This window comes from Arachis hypogaea, chromosome 2 (genome assembly GCF_003086295.3).
Source record: "Arachis hypogaea cultivar Tifrunner chromosome 2, arahy.Tifrunner.gnm2.J5K5, whole genome shotgun sequence".
NCBI lineage: Eukaryota > Viridiplantae > Streptophyta > Magnoliopsida > Fabales > Fabaceae > Arachis > Arachis hypogaea.
The window spans coordinates 98,340,220-98,355,924 of record NC_092037.1 but is presented as its reverse complement, the minus strand read 5'-3'; the positions used below and the strand labels follow the sequence as shown (position 1 = coordinate 98,355,924).

Below are 15,705 nucleotides of genomic sequence, written 5' to 3'. Positions count from 1 at the left end.
CTATTTATAAATAATATAACATTAAATATATACATATTTAAATTAAATAATATTAATTTAAAAAAAACTAATTTTATTTTTAATTACGAGGATATAAGAAAAATCACCTCATATAATCATATGTATATTTATATGATTGTTCAATTTGGTCATATATACATAGCTTGTATTTGTTCCGGCCCGGCCCGGGCGGCCGACCAACGGACAACCAGAACCCGAAGAACCATCCGACACATCCACCCCTCCAGCATAGCACTTAACAGCTGGGAGAAAAGAAAATTTTTTAGAAGGCGAGTTTGTTCTTGTGGGACCCGTCCTAGATCCAGAGTATATAGGAAAAGACTGCCATCTGTACGAATTTCTACAAATGATACTGTACAGATAGTAGTAAAGTGAGGGATAGTGACTGTACTTTGGGGAGGGGTAGGACCCTCTTCCTATATACTCTGGATTTAGGGCGGCTCGCACAAGAGCAGATCCGCCTTTTAGGAAGTTTCCTTTCCCTCTAGCTGTCAAATACTGTGCCGGAGAGGTGGAGATGTCGGATAGTTGTAGTGACCCTCAGTTTTAAAAATATAAATATAAATAAGTTATAATTTTTTTTTCCATCAGAGTGGCGCAGCGGAAGCGTGGTGTTGTGATTGGGCCATTGCAACCTGCTAGGCTCAGGAAAGTCCCCGGGCCATGATCTGCAGAGATGCAGACTCGGTAATGAGTAATCTTCGCGCTGGCAAATTGGCTGAGACACGTGTGGAGCCTTCAATTTGCCGCCGAAGCACGTGGCCGATTTTACAGTGATTCACATAGGTGGGGGTGCTACCACCAACAGAACGGGGCTTACATCCATGTGATCTGCATTTTTTAATGTAGTGACCCTCAGTTTTAAAAATATAAATATATATAAGTTATAATTTATTTTATAGAATTAGAATTCTTTATTTTTAAAAAAAATTATTTTTATTATCAATAATTAAACTAATTTTATAATAATTTAAATTTAATCAAATTTATATTATTATTATTATTATTATTATTATTATTATTATTATATATACTTACCGTAAGTATTAAATTGCATTATAAGTTTATATATATATATCATATTCATTGCATTACTATTATTATTATTATTATTACGTTTATTATTATTATTATTATTATTATTACATGACCATCATTACTATCGCTAGTATTATTATTATTATTATTATTATTAGCTATAAAGCATAAGAGATAAAAGGTGGTTTAAATTTTGCATCAGGTTACATATATATTGTTATTATCATTATGCATTAGGTTATGTGTTATATATATATATATGGCATCTATATAATAGAGAGACCAAGGCGGTTTATAGTTTATACATAATAATAATAAAAAAAAAGCTAAGACGGTCATATATATATATATACATATATACGTGAATATCGAAAGGGAGAGGGAAGAACGTAACGAAGAGAAAAAAAACATAAACTCTTCCGAACTTCCGGCTTCGATTTCTTGAAATCCGTAACTCCAATCAAAAATCTAATCCGGTAAGAGTATTCGTAACCTCCTCCTCTACACGTTGGTACCATTTTTTATTAGTGGAAGTTGACAGTGACATAGTTCATCTTTTCTTTGGGTTTGGCCAACGGGAATTTTAGGAGGCATAGACGATTCTGGACGTTTTCTTCTTCGATAGCTCGGTTAGAAAGCTTCTCCAGAGCTTTGAATATTTTGATTCCGTACGAAGGTATGGTTTTGGTTTCTCGTAGTTAACATTTAATGTCACGTGAAAACTCAGGCTAGAAGACCTTAAGATAGGAATGGACTGAATGTATAATTGATGGATTGTGTATATGGAATAGAATGTGTGGTTCAGCTGTTGTTAATAATTTGCTGTTGAAGTTGGTCAGTTTGGGAAAAGATTTAATATTGGTATTTGTTTGATTATGAAATAATTTGTTACTGGACATGATTTGAGTGACTGAGAGGTGTTTGGTTGATAGTTGGGACCCTTGAAGGGTGGTGGAAATTTGAGTCTTAGAGGAGATATTGCCAAAATTTCTTTAAGAATTAGAGTTTTGATTTGAGGTAACATTTTAAAAGGGAAAGAGATTATTATGTGGCTTGTGTATTTGATACTATTTGTTGACCCTCTGTCGCAAGATGTGACCGGGCACTTTAACTCCCCGGATTCCCCCATGGGCATGCATATATATATTAATATTGAATATTATATTTGAGCTTGGAGTTCGTCTCCATGGAATACTATATTATTGAGCTTGGAGTTTAACTCCATGGAATACTATATTATTGAGCTTGGAGTGTAACTCCATGGAATATTATTGAGCTTGGAGTGTGACTCCATGGAATATTATATTTGAGCTTGGAGTTTGACTCCATGGAATATTATTGAGCTTGGGGATGCGCGCACAGAGGGACTGTCCAATGGTTAACTACCAGGACTTGTCGGGTTGGCTGTATAACCGACAGATGAGACTCATCAGCCATAGGACAGGCATACATCATATGCATTTGTTTGTTTGCTTGAGTGTGCATTGTTTTGGTTTGCTTAACTGTTTAATTCTGCTTATCCACTACTTGTTCTACTTGCTATAAATGCTTCTCTATCTGTGTTTTCTTTGCTTGAATTGTATGTGTATGTTTTCTTAGAAATTCCTCTTGACGAAGGTGTAAGGAGAGAGGGTTGTTCCACCAGTGATTCAGAGGATTAGAGGAGACAGAACGTGAATTATTAGGTTAAAGTTAGATTCAGAATTAGAATACCTTAGACAACTTACCTAATTTCTGGTTTAGTTGAATTCTTAGGTTGAAATCTGAGTGTCGAAGTTCTAGGAATGCCTCTGGCTTTCCCGATACCTTTTATATTAACTATGCGGGCACCTTTACCATACTGAGAACCTCCGGTTCTCATTCCATACTATGTTGTTGTTTTTCAGATGCAGGTCGAGAGGCATCTCGTTAGGCATCTGGACTCTTAAAGCGGAGTGGTTACTGGGATATCTTGTTATGCTATGATGTATATATATGTACTTAGTTTTCTCTCCGCATGACTTATTCTTTTTGATCCTCTTAGAGGTTTATGGAGAGGCAGGATTGTGTATATGTACTTTTGGGTTTGGATATGTATGTATATATGTGTAAATATTCTCCGGCCAGTCTTGACTTCGCAGGCTGAGTTAGGAGCTTGTTATTTTGTATCCTTGGTATTCTACTCCTACTTCTGTTAGCTTATGTTTGATAGTTATGATTTTCTTAGCACGTAAGTTAACTCGTTCCTTGAGCGTTGCGCCTTTATTGTGCGATTTTTATTTTCCCCTTTTCTTTAAGGCTCCTAGCATATTATAATTCTTCTGCTATTATATGTACTCATTTTATTTTAGAGGTCGTAATACCACACCACATTCGTTTTACGACTTAAGCGTAAAGCTTAGTGTGGTAGGGTGTTACAATAGTTCTCCCAATTCGAATTATCCGTTGGGTCGGTCGCCCGGACCGGAACATGCTCTGACTGGGTCGGGACAGAATAGGTCTCAATTTTTTAAGTGATATTTATAAAATTTTGGTCATAGTTATCAAAATTGATTGAATAATAGATTCAGGAGAAATATAGATTAATAGTTCAATAAAAAATGTTTAAATTAAAATTAATTAATTCAATATTAAATATATAATTAAATTAATTGATGTAATATTAAAACAGATACATATAATAAGAAAAAATTTGATAAAATTTGACCAATCTAATTACAAGCACAGACCAAAAATCAAATTAGACTAGTCTGGTTTATCTAATTTTAGTCAAATCAATCTAAATTTGATAAGGAAAATTTTGTGGTGCCTATAATTTTGGTGTCGAAATTATTAAGTTTGTTTTTTATGGTAAGTTTTAAATATTAAAAAATTATTTTTTTTATATTTTTTAATTTAAATATTAATTTTTATCTCTTTTTAGTAAGTTAGACAAGTTTATATAAGCACCATAACATAGCATGCATTGTTTGATAATTGTCTTATAATAAAATAATAAAATAATATATATTACTCACTTAATATTTCTCTCAAATGATTAATTACAAACTTATTTATATAAATAACAATTTTCTGATTTCCCATTTCTCTTACCTTCTGTTTTTCAGCATTAATAGTTAAGCTTAAACTCTTAATCATGGAAGCACATACTAAAGAAAATAATAAAAATAAAAGAGACAAAACTTGCTCATATCTATAGTATTATGTATCTTTTTCTAATTCCTCTATCTCTCACTAATGAGACTTTCTTTGCATGCAAAAAATTTAAAATTTCATATGGCAAACTACACTTTGTTTTGCTGCCACAATCTCAAGCAATTACTATATTCGTAGCTTGAATAATTGAATCTATGCAATAACCATAGCCAAGTGCTGATCAAGCCAAAACATTCACAATCTCAATGCTTGAAAGTAACCAAGATTGCTCAGCTTTGCTATCACTTCACCAAAAGCCATGGCCCATATACATCCAACAAAATCAGTGTTTCTTTGAACATTTTCGCAACCAAGCAGTCGAAGGTAGTACTCAAGCAAGCCTCAGTACAGCCAGAGCTAGCAACGCCACAGCTCGAAAGTAAACGAAATCATAAATACTATTAATAACATCACATTCATCCCAAATTAAACAATTGTTGTGAGAATTGAATTACAAAGGAATTCTTTCAAAAATTCAACCCAATTCTTTCAGTGTGATGTTTCCAAATCCACAAAATACAGTTGGAAGTATCATGTCTTCTTAATTCTTAAACCATAAATACATCCAAGGAAAACCTAAGCAAAACATGAATAAAAGATGTTAAAATGGAAATAACTCTAGATGAGCTTTGGCTTCTTTGACACAGGAGAGAGAGGATCCTTTGACTCTATCCAAAGAAATTCCTTAATTTCATCTATAAATGGGTATATGTCTCTCAGTATAAAAGGTCTTTCCAAATAATCTACCATGGAATAGACATTTCTCCTGATTACATTAACAGTTAAGAAATTATAAACCTTTTTATCAGCAGGACTGTTAATGTAATCCATATCAATAGCATCCTCCATGATAGATAACTGAAATATAGAAACACAAATTAATGGACATTTACGATTATGATGCTCCCCTAGAAAGCCAATTAACATGGCACAAACCCTGTTGTTATCAAGGTAGACGAGAGTCGGACATGCCGCAAAAAATGCAGGTTGGATGCCCTCAAAACATTCATCGATTGGCTGAACAAATCGAACACCTCTTTTGTTCACAAGCAAGGCATGTAAGGTTGCTTTATACCCATTTTCCCATTCACCAAAATGATCGGATCTTTCAATGTGAGAAGTAGAGAGATGAAGACTATAATCCCCGCGGACTGCAACAAAAAACATAAGGACTAGATTTCAATTCAATTATACGTTTCACTGCTGAAAATATCCTTAATGATCTAACAAAACTCAATTCAATTAAACTGTGTACTTTAACCAACTATCCCAGGCCAAGCAGATAAAAATTTCAATTCAATTCAATTCCGTATCGATTGTAGTATGTTTATGCTGAGAAAAATAACTTTTGATCCACCATATAAAAAAGATAAATAAATTAGAGAAACAAACAAACGAATTAAGTCATTATGATTGAAATTGCTGACAATGATACCTGGAAGAGGCAGTGTAATGGGACGGTGGTAGCGATGTCTGCCCTGAACAGTAAATCTGAAAGATTCTATGAATGCATCAGCTCCCCCCTGTATAGTCCATGTCCCACCTCCCAAGAATGGATCAAAGGAATAGAAGAGCACGCTTTCCAACTCTCCAACATTGGGTGAAGAAGTTTTGCTGTTTAATTCCATAAATGCATCATCTGTCATATCTCCAACACTGGGTGAAGAAGTTTTGCTCTTTAATTCCATAGATCCATCATTTCTCATATAAATGGTTTGAAAATATATTTTTTCATCATACACAAAATGATTTGTTTCAACTACATCAGGAATACTGAGGCCCAAGTCAGGAGGAGACGGTAGAGGTTGCCAGACACGTGTTTGTGAGGCAGAACCCAGAAGGAATCCGATGATACTCGAGGCTTCATGGGATCGAACTGGATGAAATAATAATCCTTCTTAATTTTTTCGTAGTCGAACACAATCTTGGCGTAGCACATTGGTGGTTTAGGGATTGAGTCCACCTCCTTGAACGTTAACTGCTTCTGCTTCTGTTTCTCATTATCTTCTTCCAGATGAAGTTGGAATGTTTTGAACGAAGGAGGACCGAAACGAGAGTCGGCGTAAGGACGATTTTGAAGACCTCCGAGGAGATAGAAGTTGGAGTCGAACTCCACAAGCTGCATGCAGAAAGCCGGAAGATCAGCCTTGAAAGCAGCTGGAATCGGAGGAAGAGAATCCCAAGTCAGCACCGCCTGGTCCTCCAACTCCGTGGGCGGAGAAAGCAAATCGGAGACGTCGATTCCATAAAACATGTCTAGCGTCTTGAAACACACGTATTGCATCTCTTTCTGTTCCTCCATCTTCCTTTTCTCTTATCGAAACTGAACCCTAGCTGCTCTCGACTATGGTTGATAACAAGTTACAAAAACACGGCAAGACCAAAGAGTAAAAAATCAAAATAATCTTAAATTTTTATTTTTGATTTAAATCTTTGAGTCAGTCTAAAATCAGCTCAAATCTTTTAGGCGTTTCTGATGCACCATAGTATTAGAAGCATTGATTTAAATTGGTAGAAGATCCGGTGGTTTACATTCACTCCATAAACAATTTGCTAGAAATTAGGAAAATAAATGACAAGTCTTTGAATATTTCAAAACCACTCCTAAATTAATTGTAAGACAAATTAAGCATTGAAAGCCGCAGTAAAACCTTATCCTACCTCCATGGTCAGTCTGACAATGTTATGGAAGACTTCCGACGACATGCTTGAAAACAAAATCTTGGATGATGGTTGCCGGCTTCACCAACGGCAACATTGAAGAGAAGAGACCATGGCACCGATCTTGACGATGACAACGAGAATGAAGAAGAGGAAGATTACAGGTTTAAGCAATGATGAGGTGGCAGACGACGGGGACAACCAGTGATACCGTAGTCATTGACGTTGCTGCCACCGCTAACTGGTTACTCCCGTTCTTGATGAGCAGGCCATTCATTTTTTTTTAAGATTGCTTTTGGTTGTAAATAAAGTTTTTTATTCTTGATTTTATTTTGTAAAATTCTACAAGTTTTTCATGTAATTAGATCTTCACTAATTGTACTTTTGAGACTTTGAATCTGCACAAATTTTTTATTTATTTATTCAATTTTAGAACAATAACATATTCAATTTCATTGGCAAATTTAACGACAAGGAAGCCATGACACTGATGTTGAATTGTTGTCGAGGACAACAGTGAAGGGGAAGAGCAAGATTGCATGATTTAAGTGACAAAGAAGACGCGAATGGTGATAATCATGTGGTACCATGGTCATTGACGCCCCGATGGTGATTCCAAACTCCTCAAATCTTGTAAGAATTTTTTCAATGGCAATTTTTTCATAATTGCAAATGGTACAATAACAATAAGATGTGCAAAGTTTAACTCTAAAAATTTCATGCTATATTGCTGGAAAAAGGGTCAAAATAAGAATTTACATTCAATTTCTGACGGAAAAAGCAATGAATGCTCAAGATGAATAATACCTGAGAACTAGACATCTTCATGAAATTTTCAACTAGCAATTTTGTTGAAGAATATTATCAATAAGAACTTGTTGTTCATATTTGACTTTTACTATATCTGAATTTGTAAGTTTGTGATAGAGATGTTTAATTATGTGATAGCGTTGTGTGCAGGTAACTTAGATTCTCTTAATTGTGTTAACTTTGATAGGTTACTGGCCAGGCTTGGAAAACATTGGTACATTAACTCTTTTAATTATTGATCATTTTCTTGTCATGGCAGTAATGCAAATTCCTGAAAGAAAGAAGCAGATATGTCCAGAGTGGATAATGGGGATGGCAACCTTTGCAGCGATATGTTAAGCGAATTATCATTGTTGAAGGAAAGAAATAAATTGATGGAAAATGAGCTGAAAGAGATGCAAGAAAGATACTCTGAAATGAATCTAAAGTTTACAAAGGTAGAAGGTGAAAGACAAAAGTAGAATATTTGAAATGGAAGGATCTTTGGAAAAAGAAATATCAATAACCACGGGCTCTCATATATATTAGAAGTTTCTTGACTTGGATATTTTGTCCTTTTTATGTACAACAATGTGTCTATTTTATGGTATAAAATTGGACTAGAGTGCTGCTTAGCCATCAAAAAGAGATAGTTAGCATATTTGTTTTAACAGCTGACTGTGATAACATACCATAAAACATAATTTTCATACTCCATACTGCCATTGTTGAACTCTTGGTATTATGAAAAGTCTTGTCCAAGTTTTAATTTACTTTAACTTAAATTTACCATATATATAAAATGCATTAGATAAATTACTTAACCTAGAAGTATGAGCTTAATAAGTCAAGGCCTTCAAATTAAAAATGTTTTGATGTCTATACAAATTTCACGTTAAATTCACATTGGCTTGAAATAATGAAAAAGATTGCTCGAAGAACTCAATATTACATATTTCTAAATTCAGTGTAACATATAAATAAATTGATAGATCCTATTTTTTTTCTATATGAAAGATTCTCAAAACTTGTTAAAATAAAAAGATGAATTCCATATAGTTAAGCTCTAGAATCAAATAAGCAAAATTAATGAGACAATTTTATTTTAGTTATCATCATTCATAAATCACTAATTTAAAAAATGCATTTATCTTATATCTACAAAATCTCCAAATAAGCAACGGAAGAAAATAACATTTTCCAATTTTCACATACTTTCCAGTTCATAATCTTAAATTATTCACTGTTCTAGATTACAGATTTCATCGTAATCATAATTTAACAAAGAAAAGTGGAAAATCGTGGATTTGGAGAGAGAAAATGAAAGGAACGAAACGAGAGAGAAAGAACCGAAGAAGATTAATAGGTACTCACTATATAATTGGAAAACAATTTGACATGCTTCATGAATATACATAAGCATTCTTAATTTGTATTGGAACAAAAAAAATAAAATTAATTAAGCAAATTCATACCTGAGACTGAGGTTCCATTGGAACTGGAAGTGGAGGATGAAGGGGAAGATCGAACACCACGGTGCTGACAACGACTTGAAAAGAGAAGAGAAAAGAGAGAAGAGAGAAGAGAGAAGAGAGAAGAGGAGACGGGGAGAGCGAGCCTAAGAACTGACGCCAGGAGATGAGATGAGACCGGTAATGAGTGTTGGCTGGACAGCAACGGCGAGGGCAGAAACAAGAGAAGGGTGGAGTGGGTGGTGATAGTTCTGAACGGATTGAAGAGAAAAGGAATTAAGATTCCACTTTATGAATTTAAAAAAATGTTTGGGATAAAATGTAAAAAAATTATTATTATTATTAACCTCCATATATGGTATATTTATAACGGAAAAGCTCTGCATACAAGCCATTAGGGCTTGTATGCTTTACAAGTTTATTAAATAATAAATTTAAAATACTTGCTCCTCCAGCTACGTTGATTACACGCGCTATATAATATGCCGCGTATATCTAACTTCCAAATTTAAAATATTTGTTTCCTTCTTCGTTTTCGTTATTTTGAGATTTGGTTGTTCTTCTTCTCGCGCGTTTTCCCTCATTCTTCTCCATCGATCTTTTCCTCTTCTTTTCTCACTGGTATGTTCTTCGTTTACGTTCTCTTTTTCTCTCTCTGCAACTCGAGCTTCGTTTTCTCTCTTGATTTGTTGTTTTCTGAAATCAAAGTTCGAACTCGTTTTGAAGATAATGGATCCTTCAAGCTCAGATTCTGCGCTGAATCCAGGCGATGTGGATTATGAATTTGAATCTAACGAAGTTCCTGAGGTTTGATTTACAGTAATTTGTATAGCATTGTGTAGTTTAAAAATTGCTGAACATTGTTTAATTACCTGGAATTTATAGCAGACGCTCGGGTGTAGATCAATTTCTTCTTTGGGTGTATTTTAACTATAAGTGTGGGTGTATATACACTTTACTGGTTTTTTGTTATTTTTAATTGAGTTGTTGTTGTTCAGGTGTATTATATCAGACATGATTGGGTGTGTTTTTAGTTTTTGACATGGTGTATTCTGCAGTCTGTGTATTGAGTTTATGGCTTTAAAGGTCATTCTGTAGTTGAGTTGTTTAGTTTCGGGTGTATCATATTAGACATTTTTGGGTGTATTTGTATCATATCTATGGGTGTATTCACAGTTCTGACACGGTTTATTGTGCAGCCTCTCTCTGTTGTTGATGACGAGCTTGTTCCGAAGGTCGGAATGACCTTTACGACCCTTGAAGATGCCGGAAAATTTTACAGGAACTATGCCAAGGCTGCAGGTTTCTCTACAAGAGTTCGGTGCACAAATAGGAAGGGAAACGAGATTAAGAATCAACTGATTACATGTAGCAGAGAGGGAAAATGGAAATCTAAAATATCTCCAACCGAGAAGACCAATCCGACAGCCGGTTTAAACTGTCCTGCAAGAATTTATATACACACATTGAAGGATGTCGGTGCTTGGATCATTTCAAAGGTTGTGCTGGATCATTCACACCCCTGCTGTCCAAGCAAAGCAGAGATGCTCAAACAGCACAGGGAACTAAGCATGTCCATTCGTCGTACGATAGAGAATAACGACGAGGCCGGTATCAGACCAAGCAAAACCTACCAATCATTTGTTGCGACTGCCGGGGGTCACCGCGAGTTAAATTTCATCGAAAAGGACGTGAGGAATTACATTACCAGGGAAGTGCGGAATGTTTCCAAACAAGAAGATGCAAAGGAATTCGGGAAATATTTGTTAAGGATGAAAGAGAAGAATCCGAATTTCTTTTTTGAGCTCGAACTCGAGGAGGATCAATCGATTAAGCTGGCCTTTTAGGCCGACGCAAGAAGCAGAGCCGCCTGTGAGTATTTCGGAGACGTCATTTCATTCGACACCACCTACAATACAAACAGGTAACAAACTGTCCCTATTTATGATGCTAAATTAATTTATTTTTACGAATCCGCAGTAGAGGTGTATATTGGCCGTGTCATTGGGTGTATTCGAAGCATTTGTTGGGGTGTACCTAATGATTTTGCATTCTGGACCATGGCAATTCGTTTCAGGTATAATTTGGTCTGTGGTTCTTTTGTCGGGGTGAATCACCACGGTCAGTCAACACTTCTCGGATGCTCTTTGATGAAGAACGAAGAAATTGAATCATTCAAATGGTTATTTCAATGCTGGCTTCGTTGCATAGGAGGAAACGCTCCGAAAGGGTTTCTCACCGATCAGTGCGCATCAATGAAAAGGGCTTTAGAGGCCTGTATGCCAACAACAGTTCACCGCTAGTGTATTTGGCACATCATGAAGAAGATTCCAAGCAAATTAAACGGGTACAAGGGACACGCCGATATCGAACAACAAATGAGCCATGTTGTTTGGAACTCTCACAGCAAAGACTCATTCGATAGGAATTGGAACGATTTTCTGGTGAATTTTGGTGTTGCGGACAACAAGTGGCTCTCAGGTAATGTGTTTTTAAATTCTGCAGCAGAGGTGTAAATTGTACGATCTCTCGGGTGTATTTTACTGTGTGTGTTTGGGTGTATTATGCAGATCTGTACGAAGACCGTCACATATGGGTTCCTATCTATCTGGACCACCACTTCTGGGCAGGGATGAGAAGCACACAAAGGAGCGAGAGCATGCATTCATTTTTTAACAAGTACATCACCCGGAACAGCTCGCTCATTCAGTTCGTCAAACAGTACGATAATTGCCTCGGAAGCAGGGAGCAAGCAGAGAGAGAATCAGATGCTGCAGATTTTCATACGGTCATACCGTGTGCAACCAAATCCTCCATCGAAGCTCAGTTTCAAGATGCGTACACCCACGCAAAGTTTAGGGAAGTCTAAGCCCAATTCAGAGGAAAGGCAAATTGCATCACCAGATTAAAGAATTCCGCTCTAGGCTATTCAGTATACGAAGTCGGAGAACAAGTTTCCAGCTCAATATTGGACAAGTTCGCGGTTACCTACGACTCAGTTGCAGCCGAGGTAAAATGCCAATGCTTATTATTCGAGTCGAGAGGGATACTGTGCCGTCACACACTAAGCGTGTTAAGCTTCGAACAAGTAAGCCAAGTGTCCCCTAGATACATACTGGAACGATGGAGCAAGAAGGTAAAGAGGCAACACACACACATCAAGAGCAGCCACGACGAGCCACTAATGGAGCCAAGAAGCAAGAGGTTCGACCAATTGGTTTTTCGTTCGCAAAATATTTGCGAATTTGCTTCTGAATCGGAGGAGCTGACTGCAATTCTGCACCGTGCGTACGATAACGTCATGGCCGAGATGGAAGCATTAAAAGCCAAAAGGAAGGGGACATCTTCTTTATCCCACGAAGACGCCAACTTGGAATCCGTTAACGAGCTTCAAAGCCCGCCAAGGATTCGAACAAGAGGACGTCCAAAAAACAGGCTAGGTTCAAAGCTGGAGAAACAGATTGCAAATGCCACAAAGAAGAAGAAGACGAAAGTTTTAAGCGAGGTAAATGTAATGTTCTTTAAATTTGTGGCGATTGAGTTAATTTTTCTAGTTAATAGTTTAGCTAATGCGTGAGTGTTATATTCAGATAAACCTGTTTGATGCTGCATCAGCGGCGCATTCAAGTTGCAGCCAATATCAGGGACAAGTTATAAATTATCAGTTCAGGGTACCAGCAGCAGGGGATAACTCTTTGGGTGTATAGTTAAAGAGAGTATGGGTGTAAAATCACTGTTACTTTTGGGTGTATTTTTGTTAATAGACAATTTACATATAGACACATATATAGATACATATAGAACAAAAGCTGTAAAAATTCACAGGTTATGGGCGATATATTTCAGTTGATGTTTTTTTTTCATATTTTAGTACATGTAATTCATTCATTTTGAATACTTCACAGACAATTGGGTGTATATTTTATTCAACCTCGGGTGTATTATTAGACTTGCGTTGGGTGTAACAGTTTATAATATGCGTATAGCCTTGATTTTTTGCTTTATGTTTTACCACCTGTAATACAGTTTTTCAATACATCACAGACAGTTTACCAGCACAGATAGTTTAACTATGGGAAAAAATATACATGGAATAGAAGTTGTTGATAAATGGCGAATATTTACATGATTTGTTCAATTTACAAACTACCCATTTTCTATATCCTCAGAATTAATCTGACAAAACGGACTCAATAATACAGAGGATGGCTTCGACAGCCTTATAGCACTACCCTCTCTAATTGCCCGATCTCTCTGTGTATTCAACTCACTGAATAGTATCCGGGAAGCATACTCCACTTTATAGTGGTCCACCTCCTCCTACAATTAAAAAGTATGTTATGTTTAAACAGAAATATTAATTCAGATAAGTAATACAGAGTTATATAGTTCTAAAGACAGTTACCTGTGTCCAATTATCCCATTCATACTTCCCCTTTTTAATGTTTTCCGGCTCTATTAACTCAAGCCACTTCATTACGTAGATAGCGCAGTCATAGCTGAAAACGAAGAAAATAAATTACAAATCTCATTTAGGAAAGTTTAAGGTTCAAAGTCACAAATTTATACCTTGTTTTTTGGCCTGAAATTTTAACATATGGCGCTTTAATTTCCTTCTCCTTCTCGCCTTTCTCGAGAGGTTTCCCGCCGGCATATGTTAACAATCTTGAAAATACATATCCCTTAAATACCAAAACAAATCAGTAATACACCCGAATGAATGGACAAGACACACCCAACTTAATATGGAATATACACCCAATTGAATATGGAATATACACCCAACTCAAATTTCAAAATAGACCTATCTATTAAAGTAAAGAAGACAGAGGCAACTTACAGTGAATTTATTAATGTCCTTTCTCTCATCGCTTGGAGCTTTTTTGTGTAGCGGGTCAAGTATTTGACATTTCCGCGTTCTTGTATTTATTAGCCATAACCACCAATGTCCCGAGTGGCAAACAGGAGCAAAAATCTGAAGGATTGCCACATTTCAACAGTCTGTTATTTTATTTGGCATATAAGTAAATAAGTGTACTAACAAATTTACGAAACAAAAACTTACATATGGATGCGAACTTAATTTTCTTCTATCTATGAAGGGAATGAAACTTGGGTAGGTTTCCACCCTGAATTCTCTGTTCGTTTTCGGAGATATGAATTCCCCCCTTGGGTGATCCAAAAGTGCCATGCTCTGCAAGAATTGCAATACAAGAAATGAAAACATGAAAATAAATAACTTACACCCAATCTAAGCTAAAAAATACACCCAAACCAATGCATAAAATACACCCAAAGTTCATAGAAGTAACACTTACCACAATATCGGGGGGGGGGGGGAAGACAGTATATTTGTGCATGAAACCTCTTTTCCTTTTTCTGGTTTAGGATGAGGCAGATGGCAGATACAACCTAGAAATCAATTTTAAATTAATAAACATTGCAGTTGACTTTGGTGTAAAAACATTAATGTTAGTCTAAAATTACCTGAGATTCTATATCACTGTTTGCCTGGAGGGATGCAAGGTGCGTTCTCATCAAAATGTATTCTCCTTGGCCAGTCAGAGTGCATATCTCCTCAAACTCGTTAGTATCGCCCTTTGCATCTTCCTTCAGTCTCGTCCCCCAGATGTAGCACTTTTCTTTCATATCATCCGGAATTTGATTTATTCCCCCCGGGGTTTCAAACTTAGGAGAACTTTCTCCCCCAGTCTCCCTCCGAATTTGTGGACTTTCGTCTTTTCCCTTTGACGCACTGCTTGCTAACTTTTGGACCAAACTGTCCAATTGTTCCAGCATAGTTGCAGCTTCTGGAGATTTTTCCCTTTCTGTCTCCTGCGTCGACGCCTCCTCCTGGCTTGAATCTGTCAATCCGAGGCTGAATGATGGCATCGGCAGATCTATTTTAGGAACATAGCTTGCTGTCCGTGCCATCATCAACAGGGCAGCAGCGTCCTCGGCGTCTGGATGACTGCATCATTATGTATAAGAATAAGAGTAAGAATAAGAATATACGGATGACAAGCAAAGATTGATTCTAGTCTAATTAACTTACATTTTTGTTGGAGCTGGGGGAAGCTTGGGTGTTGTTTCTTGATGTTGTTTGGGGGTTTCAGGAGTGCTGCACAGTTACAAAAAATCGATCAGGAAGAGTATACACCCAAACTGTTAGCAAATATACACCCAAACCCTAAACAAATATACACCCAATACTATTTTCTTACGTTTCTCTAGCCCCTTCAATCTGTAGCATAGGGGTTGGTTCGGAATCTGCGTCAGTGGTTGTTTGCTGGGATGCCGGCACAAAAAACTGGATCGGGACTCTAAACAAGAATAAAAATGAAAGGTTAACAACGTATTTGAAAATAATAAGTTTATAAGGTTGAAATATTCTTGGAAAACTCACATTGCAAGCGCTTCCGACGGCGTTTGTTCCCTAACAACCATCATATTCGAATCATCCGGAGTCAACCTAAAATACACCCAAAGAAGGTCAACAAATACACCCGAACAATTCAAAAAGAAGACGGGCTTTATTTTTTGAGAACAT

At 36.4% G+C, this 15,705-nt stretch overlaps 3 long non-coding RNA genes across 3 annotated transcripts; 1 reads left to right on the top strand and 2 right to left on the bottom strand.

Annotated features, from left to right (window-relative positions):
• Positions 1–12,589: 12,589 nt before the first annotated feature.
• On the top strand, positions 12,590–13,132 carry LOC140177955 (uncharacterized). Its single transcript, XR_011869714.1, has 2 exons — positions 12,590–12,660; positions 12,746–13,132. It is a non-coding gene; the product is annotated as an uncharacterized lncRNA (long non-coding RNA).
• Positions 13,133–13,311: 179 nt separating this feature from the next.
• LOC140177954 (uncharacterized) lies at positions 13,312–14,350 on the bottom strand. The gene is made up of 4 exons (XR_011869711.1): positions 14,221–14,350; positions 13,996–14,130; positions 13,725–13,837; positions 13,312–13,654 (listed from the first exon to the last, which is right to left on the bottom strand). It is a non-coding gene; the product is annotated as an uncharacterized lncRNA (long non-coding RNA).
• A 132-nt stretch (positions 14,351–14,482) lies between these two features.
• On the bottom strand, positions 14,483–15,443 carry LOC140177953 (uncharacterized). The gene is made up of 3 exons (XR_011869707.1): positions 15,211–15,443; positions 14,643–15,126; positions 14,483–14,567 (listed from the first exon to the last, which is right to left on the bottom strand). It is a non-coding gene; the product is annotated as an uncharacterized lncRNA (long non-coding RNA).
• Positions 15,444–15,705: the final 262 nt, after the last annotated feature.